The 9,397-nt window shown below is 40.8% G+C and overlaps 1 pseudogene; it reads left to right on the forward strand.

Annotated features, from left to right (window-relative positions):
* Positions 1–426: 426 nt before the first annotated feature.
* On the forward strand, positions 427–1,804 carry LOC129475686 (actin-related protein 3-like; annotated as a pseudogene).
* The last annotated feature ends 7,593 nt before the right edge of the window (positions 1,805–9,397 follow it).

The raw sequence follows: 9,397 nt of genomic DNA on the forward strand, positions 1-9,397 counted from the left end.
GCATCACATACAAACATTAATTTCAGTTGGATCATAGACCTAAATATGAAAGGTAAAGCACCTTCTAGGAGATGAAAAGCCAGGAGGATGCATTCATGACCTTGAGGTGGGCAAAGATTTTTTAAACAGGATATAAAAAGCACTAACCATAAAGAAAAAGATTGATAAATTAGACTCCACTAAATTTAAGAACTTCTCTTTATCAAAATGAATTAAGAGAATAAAAAGGTAATTGCATTCAGAGAAAAAATATTTGAGATATAGATACCCAAAAAAGAGGACTACCTGCCTGCCTGGGTTGCAGAAGTGATGGCTGCCGACTGAGCTTGCTGCTTTCTTGCTACTACTTGGGCTTCCTGGCTACCTACCGAATGGTGAGGGCGGCCCGGCTGTGTATGGTCAGCCAGATAGCCCCTGTCTCCCACCACCAATCTCTGTCCCCTAGCAGCATGGAGCAGACGGCGGCAGCAGCAGAAGCAGGCAAGGAGGGAAATGGTGGGAGGGCTGCAGGCCTGTGTGGTGGACTGTAGCATGGGGTATACAAAACTAGAATATGCCAGAAATATAGAACCACAGTTGATCATCCTTTCCTGTATTGCTACTAAGGAGTCACCAAAAGTGGGTGATCAGTCTCAAAGGAGGGTGATGAAAGGTATTGATGACCAAGGCTTCTTCACTGGTGATGAAGCAGTAGAAAAAACCTACATATGCAACAAAGTGGCCAATGCACCATGGTATAGTTGAAGCTGGACCTGACAAAAAGGTTTATGGAGCAAGTCATCCTAAATATTTAACGGCAGAAACTGAAGACCATTATTTTATTTTGTCTGAACCTCGACTTAATACTCCAGAAAACAGGGAATATACTGCTGAAGTAATGTTTGAGTCCTTCAGTGTTCCAGGCTTGTGCATTGCTGTGCAGGCTGTTCTTGCCTTAGCTGCATCTTGGACCTCCAGATGAGTAGGAGGACGGACGTTTACAGGTACAGTAATAGACAGTGGAGACGGTGTCACTCATGTCATTGCTATGGCTGAAGGGTATTTGATTGGCAACTGTATTAAACACATTCCAATCCCAGGACGAGATACAGCGTATTTTATTCCGCAACTGCTGAGAGACCGAGAAGTAGGAATCCCTTGAAAACAATCCCTGGAAACTGCTAAGACAATAAAGGAGCACTATAGTTATGTCTGCCCAGATTTAGTAAAAGAATTTAACAAGTATGACGCAGATGGGTCAAAATGGATTAAACAGTATACCAGAATCAATGCTATCTCAAAGAAAGAATTTTCCATTGGTGTTGTTTCTGAGAGATTTTTGGGATTTGAAATCTTTTTTTCATCCAGAGTTTGCCAATCCAGACTTCACATAACCTATCTCAGAAATTGTAGATGAAGTAATTCAGAATTGTCCTATTGATGTCAGATGGCCTCTCTATAAGAATATGGTCCTCTCTGTAGGTTCAACCACGTTCAGTGACTTTGGGTATCACTTGCAAAGAGATTTGAAAAGAACTGTGTGTAGATGCCTGGCTGAAATTAAGTAAGGAATTGAGTGGCAGTAGATTGAAGCCAAAATCTATTGATGTACAAGTCATTACACACCATATGCAGCCATATGCAGTTCGGTTTGGAGGATCAATGCTAGCTTCCATGCCAGAGTTCTACCAAGTATGCCATAGTAAAAATGATTATGAAGAAATTGGACCTAGCATTTGCTGTCACAATCCGGTGTTTGGAGTCATGTCATAAAAATGACTTCATAGTTATAGGGGTTAAGGAGGTGGAGAAGAGATAATCTTTTTCATTATGTTTTGTCTGGATGGCTGGTTTTGAGGTTTTAAACCTGACTTGAAATAGTAAGACCAAACATAATTATACAGGAATATTTTAATAAGTGTATCAACATGCAAATGTAGAAGAGAAAGAAAGTGATTGTATTTTTTTTTAGATTGAATATTTGAATCGTATGTGCAACAAAAGAAGTGGGTTTTAGTTCCTTCTGTGCCCTGGTATTTTGTATGTTAATGAATTATCCAAGATTCGATGGATTTATCAGTGTGTAGATAGCTCTATAATTATTTAATTGTACACTTCTAAGTGTGCAATGCAAGAGCTTGTTTATATTTCATACTTTTTATACTTTGAGGATTAAAAAGTCAAAGAAAAATTGTGTTTGAGAGAAAAATCATGAACAAGTAAAGGATAAATTTAAAAAATAGCCCCATGAGACTTGGCATACACACAAATGGGATTCCAGTTATTATGGAGTGCTTCCATACCCCTCCACTCCTTCCCCCCAAAAGGTTTTCTTTGCAAGTGCTTTTGAAACTAAGAGCTGATATCTCGGATTAACTGATGCCTGCTGCTGCTTTCTGATTACTCATATTCTGTTTCTTGCTTTTAAAAAAAAGTAAAGACAAGAGTGTTGGACCAGTATTGCAGTTCCGTAGTGTCATTTCTTATAAAACAACAACAACAACAACAACAATTTGATTACCAAAATTGGCATATTTAAAGCCTAACAACATTCTAATAAAGGCACAAATTTCTTTTTAATGCTTGTTTCAAGCTCTGTAATCTCTTTATAAGTTAACTAATAAATCTATTTTCTTCAAACCTCTGCAATAGTTCTTTAAAATCACAGCAGTTAGTTAGCAAGCTGACTTTTTTATGTGCTCTACACAAATACTTGTGAACTTTTAATATGTTGAGTACTTTCATTTTGATAACTGGATCTCCATTTGATATTTTCATTTGCATAACTCATTTACAGTCTGAGGATTTTTAGTGCCAGTCCCTGAAGATATAATTAATTTTCTTTTCTTTTTTTTTTTTTTTTTTTTTTAGACTGAGTCTTGCTCTATCGCCTAGGCTGGAGCGCAGTGGTACAATCTCAGCTCACTGCAACCTCTGCCTCCTGGGTTCAAGCAGTTCTCCTGCCTCAGCCTCTCAAGTAGCTGAGATTACAGGCATCCGCCACCTATGCCTGGCTAATTTTTGTATTTTTAGTAGAGACGAGGTTTCTCCATATTAGCCGGGCTGGTCTTGAACTGCTGACCTCAAGTGATCCACCTGTCTTGGCCTCCCAAAGTGCTGGGATTACAGGTGTGAGCCACTACACCCGGCCTGAAAGTTGATTTTCTTTGCATTTTAAAATATCTGGATCATGAAGAAAGAGTGATAAAAATAAATTAAAACTGAAAAAGGAACTCATATCCAGTATATATAAAGAACTCCTACAAATCAATGTTTACAGCAGCTTTATTCATAATAGCCAAAAATGGTAATGACCTTCATATCCCTCAAAAGGAGAATGAATAAACAAACATGGAATATCCATGTAGAAATACACAGCAATAATAATGAACAGACATGCACAACCACATATTTGAATCTCACTGACATTATGCTTAGTGAAAAAAAAGCCAGATAATGGCAAAACTAATTGAGGGTGAGAGCAATAAGTATAGTGGTGACCTCTCGGGTAGAGACTGGGAAAGAGGAAATTTCCTGGTGCTGAAAATGTTCTAAATTGTAATTTGGCTGGTGCTTATATGCTGTCTATAAATGTAACAAGTAATTGAGCTGTACTCTTCATATTAGTGTACTTTATTGTATGTAAATAATAGCTCAAAAATAAAATGGATAGACTAGGCACGGTGGCTTACACCTGTAATCACAGCACTTTGGGAGGCTGAGGCAGGAGGATTGCTTGTGCCCCAGGGGTTCAAGACCAGCCCAAGCAACATAGCAAGACCTTGTCTCTACAAAAATAAAAATAAAACAAAATAGCTGGGAGTAGTAGTGCATGCCTGTAGTCCCTGCTACTCAGAAGGCTGAGGCAGGAGTATCATCTGAGTCCAAGAGGTCCAGGCTGCAATGAGCCGTGATCACGCCACTTCACTCCAGCCAGGGAGACAGAGCAAGATCTGTCTGGGGAAAAAAAAAAAAAAAAAAAAGCAGCTCTTCATGAGGCTGTCTCTGACCATTCTGTTAAAAATAGCAGCCCAATCTAAACATTATGTTGTACACCATAAATATATAAAAATGTATAGAGACAAAGTCTTGCTCTGTTGCCCAGGTTGGAGTGCAGTGGCGTGATCATGGCTCACTGCAGCCTTGACCTCCCAGTCTCAATCCATTCTCTTGCCTCAGCCTCCTGAGTAGCTGGGACTACAAGCACACACCACCATGGCCAGCTAATTTTTGTATTTTTTGTAGAAAAGGGATCTCACTATGTTGCAGAGGCTGGATTCAAGTGATCCTCTTGCCTCAGCCTTTGAAAGTACTGAGATTTCAGGCATCAGCTACCAGGCCCAGCCCAATTTTAAAAATAAATAAATGCAATTAATAAATGCAAAATAAATAGATGCAAATTAAGTAAAAATAAATAAATGCAAAATAAATAAATAAACCCTTACCACTCTCAGCACACTACCCTGCTTTGTTTTTCTTCAAAGCATTTATTGCAACTTAAAAAAAAAGTTTTTTAGAGATGGGGGAGCTCACTTTGCTCCCCAGATTGGTCTCGACCTCCTTGATTCAAACAATCTTCCTGCCTCAGCCTCCTGAGTAGCTGGGATTATAGGCAGGAGCTACTGTGCCCGACTGCTTCTTGCAACCTAATGTACTGTTTATTTATTTATTGGTTTATCTTCTGTCTCCCTGCACTAGACTCTAAGCCCACCAGGGCAGAAACTCTGCCTAGCACATGATAAGAGCTTGCTCTTTCTTGGTTGAGGAGCCCCCACCATGCTGTATCGCATTCTGGGAGTGTGACATTAAAAGGTACAGCAGCAAGCACACGAGCTCTGGAACCACACCGCCTGGGTTCTGGTTCCACTTCCATTGCCTAGCAGCTGATGGGCCTCTGGCAAGTTTCTTCACCTTGCTGTGTCTCAGTCTCCCCATCTTCAGTATGGACAAAATCTCAGTTCCTACCTTACTGCAGCCCAGATCAAGGAGCTGCACACTGCCAGCGCCCTCAGATGGAGCTGCTGGCTCAGATGGCCTGGGACTCATGCCTGCACTCTGCTCCCTGTGCTCCTCCCCAAACCCACTTCAGAGAAGGCCTCATGGGTCCCTCAACCCTCTGAAAGGGAAGGGTGTGTTGTGTAGAAGTCTGTTCGCAATGACTACTTCTAAAGCACATACGTCAGGCATTGACTGCGCCCTCTGTTCATATGAAGGTGCGTTAAACTCCTGGTTTCCCTTGATGCTGGCAGCATCTCCTCTTTCTCTAAAATGCTGTATGCCCATGTAGAAAGGCCTGTCCCCTTCGCCCTCAGAAAGTTCACTAAAAACTCACAGGGCCAGGCGCGGTGGCTCATGCTTGTATTCCCAGCACTTTGGGAGGTCAAAGCAGGCAGATTGCTTGAGCCCAGGAGTTTGAGACCAGCCTGGGCAACATAGCGAGATCTTGTCTCCACAAAAAATTAGCAGGGTGTGGTGGTATGTGCCTGTAGTTCCAGCTGCCTGAGAGGCTGAGGTGGGAGAATCACCTGCGCCCCGGAGGTGGAAGTTGCAGTGAGCCGTAATCATGCCACTGCACTCCGGCCTAGAAAATAGAGCAAGACCCTGAAAAAAAAAAAAAGGAGGTCGCTTCCAAGATGGCCAAATAGGAACAGCTCTGGTCTGCAGCTCCTAATGATATCGATGCAGAAGAAGGGTGATTTCTGCATTTCCAACCGAGCTCTGAAGAGAGCAGTGATTCTCTTAGCACGGCATTCAAGCTCTGAGAACTGACAGACTGCCTCCTCAAGCAGGTCACTGAGCCCCGTGTAGCCTGCCTGGGAGACACCTCCCAGTAGGGGCCAATAGACACCTCAAACAGGTGGGTGCCCCTCTGGGACGAAGCTTCCAGAGGAAGGATCAGGCAGCAATATTTGCTGTTCTGCAGCCTCTGATGGTGATACCCAGGCAAAGAGGGTCTGGAGTGGACCTCCAGCAAACTCCAACAGACCTGCAGCTGAGGGGCCTGACTGTTAGAAAGAAAACTAACAAACAGAAAGGAATAGCATCAACATCAACAAAAAAGGACATCCACACCAAAACCCCATCTGTATGTCACCAACATTAAAGAATAAAGGTAGATAAAACCACAACGATGGGGAGAAACCAGAGCAGAAAAGCAGAAAATTCCAAAAACCAGAGAACCTCTTCTCCTCCAAGGGATCAGAGCTCCTTGCCAGCAATGGAACAAAACTGGCTGGAGAGTGAGTTTGACGAGTTGACAGAAGTAGGCTTCAGAAAGTCAATAATAACAAACTTCTCCGAGCTAAAGGAGCATGTTCTAACCCATCGCAAGGAAGCTAAAAACCTTGAAAAAAGGTTAAACGAATGGCTAACTTGAATAAACAGTGTAAAGAAGACCTTAAATGACCTGATGGAGCTGAAAACCACAACACAAGAACTTCGTGACACATGCACAAGCTTCAATAGCCGATTCAATCAAGTGGAAGAAAGAATATCAGTGATTGAAGATCAAATTAATGAAATAAAGCAAGAAGACAAGACTACAGAAAAAAGAGTGAAAAGAAACAAACAAAGCCTCCAAGAAATATGGGACTGTGTGAAAAGACCAAATACACAATTGATTGACATACCGGAAAGTGATGGGGAGAATGGAACCAACTTAGAAAACGCTCTTCAGGATATTATCCAGGAGAACTTCCCTAAGCTAGCAAGGCAGGCCAACATTCAAATTTAGGAAACACAGAGAACACCACAAAGATACTCCTCGAGAAGAGCAACCCCAAGACACATAATTGTCACATTCACCAAGTTTGAAATGAAGGAAAAAATGTTAAGGCTAGCCAGAGAGAAAGGTCGGGTTACCCACAAAGGGAAGCCCATCAGACTAACAGAGGATCTTTTGGCAGAAACCCTACAAGCCAGAAGAGAGTGGGGGCCAATATTCAACATTCTTAAAGAAAAGAATTTTCAACCCATAATCTCATATCCAGCCAAACTGAGCTTCATAAGTGAAGGAGAAATAAAATCCTTTACAGACAAGCAAATGCTGAGAGATTTTGTCACCACCAGGCCTACCTTACAAGAGCTCCTGAAGGAAGCACTAAACATGGAAAGGAACAACCGGTACCAGCCACTGCAAAAACATGCCAAATGGTAAAGACCATCAATGCTATGAAGAAAATGCATCAATTAACTGGCAAAATAACCAGCTAACATCAAAATGACGGGATCAAATTCAAACTTAACAATATTAACCTTAAATGTAAATGGGCTAAATGCCCCAATTAAAATACACAAACTGGCAAATTGAATAAACAGTCAAGACTTGTCAGTGTGCTGTATTCAGGAGACCCATCTCATGTGCAAAGATGCACATAGGCTCAAAATAAAGGGATGGAGGAAGATCTATCAAGCAAATGGAAAACAAACAAACAAACAAAAAAGTAGGGGTTGCAATCCTAGTCTCTGATAAAACAGACTTTAAACCAACAAAGGTAAAAAGAGACAAAGAAGGCCACTACATAATGGTAAAGGGATCAATTCAACAAGAAGAGCTAACTATCCTAAAAATATATGTACCCAATACAGGAGCATTCAGATTCATAAAGCAAGCCCTTAGAGACCTACAAAGAGACTTAGACTCCCACACAATAATAATGGGAGACTTTACTACTGCACTGTCAATAATACACAGATCAACAAGACAGAAGGTTAACAAGGATATCCAGGACTTGAACTCCGCTCTGGACCAAGCAGACCTAATAGACATCTACAGAACTCTCCACCCCAAACCAACAGAATATACATTCTTCTCAGCACCACATTGCACTTACTCCAAAATTGACTACATAGTTGGAAGTAAAGCAGTCCTCAGCACATGTAAAAGAAAAGAAATTATAACAAACTGTCTCTCAGACCACAGCACAATCAAAGTAGAACTCAGGATTTAAAAACTCACTCAAAACCACACAACTACATGGAAACTGAACAACCTGCTCCTGAATGACTACTGGGTAAATAACAAAATTAAGGCAGAAATAAAGATGTTCTTTGAAACCAATGAGAACAAAGACAAAACGTACCAGAATCTTTGGTACACATTTAAAGCAGTGTGTAGAGGGAAATTTACAATACTAAATGCCCACAAGAGAAAGCAGGAAAGATCTGAAATCAACACCCTAACATCACAATTAAAAGAACGAGAGAAGCAAACAAATTCAAAAGCTAGCAGAAGGCAAGAAATAACTAAGATCAGAGCAGAACTGAAGGCGATAGAGACATTAAAAACAATTCAAAAAATCAATGAATCCAGGAGCTGCTTTTTTGAAAATATCAACAAAATAGATAGACTGCTAGCAAGACTAATAAAGAAGAAAAGAGAGAAGAATCAAATAGACGCAATAATAAATGATAAAGGGGATATCACCACCGATCCCACAGAAATACAAACTACCATCAGACAGTACCATAAACACCTCTATGCAAATAAACTAGCAAATCTAGAAGAAATGGATAAATTCCTGGACATATACTTCCTCCCAAGACTAAACCAGGGAGAAGTTGAATCTCTGAATAGACCAATAGTAGGTTCTGAAATTGAGGCAATATTTAATAGTCTACCAACCAAAAAGAGTCCAGGACCAGATGGATTCACAGCCGAATTCTACCAGAGGTACAAAGAGGAAGTGGTACGCTTCCTTCTTAAACTATTCCAATCGATAGAAAAAGAGGGCATGCTCCCTAACTCATTTTATGAGGCCAACATCATGCTGATTCCAAAGCCTGGGAGAGACACAACAAAAAAAGGGAATTTTAGACCAATATGCCTGATGAACATCGATGCGAAAATCCTCAGTAAAATACTGGCAAACCGAATCCAACAGCACACCAAAAAGCTTATCCACCACAATCAGGTCGGCTTCATTCCTGGGATGCAAGGCTGGTTCAACATATGCTAATCAACAAACGTAATCCATCACATAAACAGAACCAATGACAAAAACCACATGATTATCTCAATAGATGCAGAAAAAGCCTTCAACAAAATTCAACAGCCCTTCATGCTAAAAATTCTCAATAAACTAGGTATTGATGGAACGTATCTCAAAATAAATAATAAGAGCTATTTATGACAAACCCACAGCCAATATCATACTGAATGGGCAAAAACTGGAAGCATTCCCTTTGAAAACTGGCACAAGACAAGGATGCCCTCTCTCACCACCCCTATTCAACATAGTGTTGGAAGTTCTGGGTAGGGCAATCAGGCAAGAGAAAGAAATAAAGGGTATTCAATTAGGAAAAGAGAAAGTCAAATTGTCTCTGTTTGCAGATGACATGATTGTATATAGAAAATCCCATCGTCTCAGCCCCAAGAATCCTTAAGCTGATAAGCAACTTCAGCAAAGTCTCAGGATAC

The sequence above is a fragment of the Symphalangus syndactylus genome, chromosome X (assembly GCF_028878055.3).
Source record: "Symphalangus syndactylus isolate Jambi chromosome X, NHGRI_mSymSyn1-v2.1_pri, whole genome shotgun sequence".
Classification (NCBI taxonomy): domain Eukaryota; kingdom Metazoa; phylum Chordata; class Mammalia; order Primates; family Hylobatidae; genus Symphalangus; species Symphalangus syndactylus.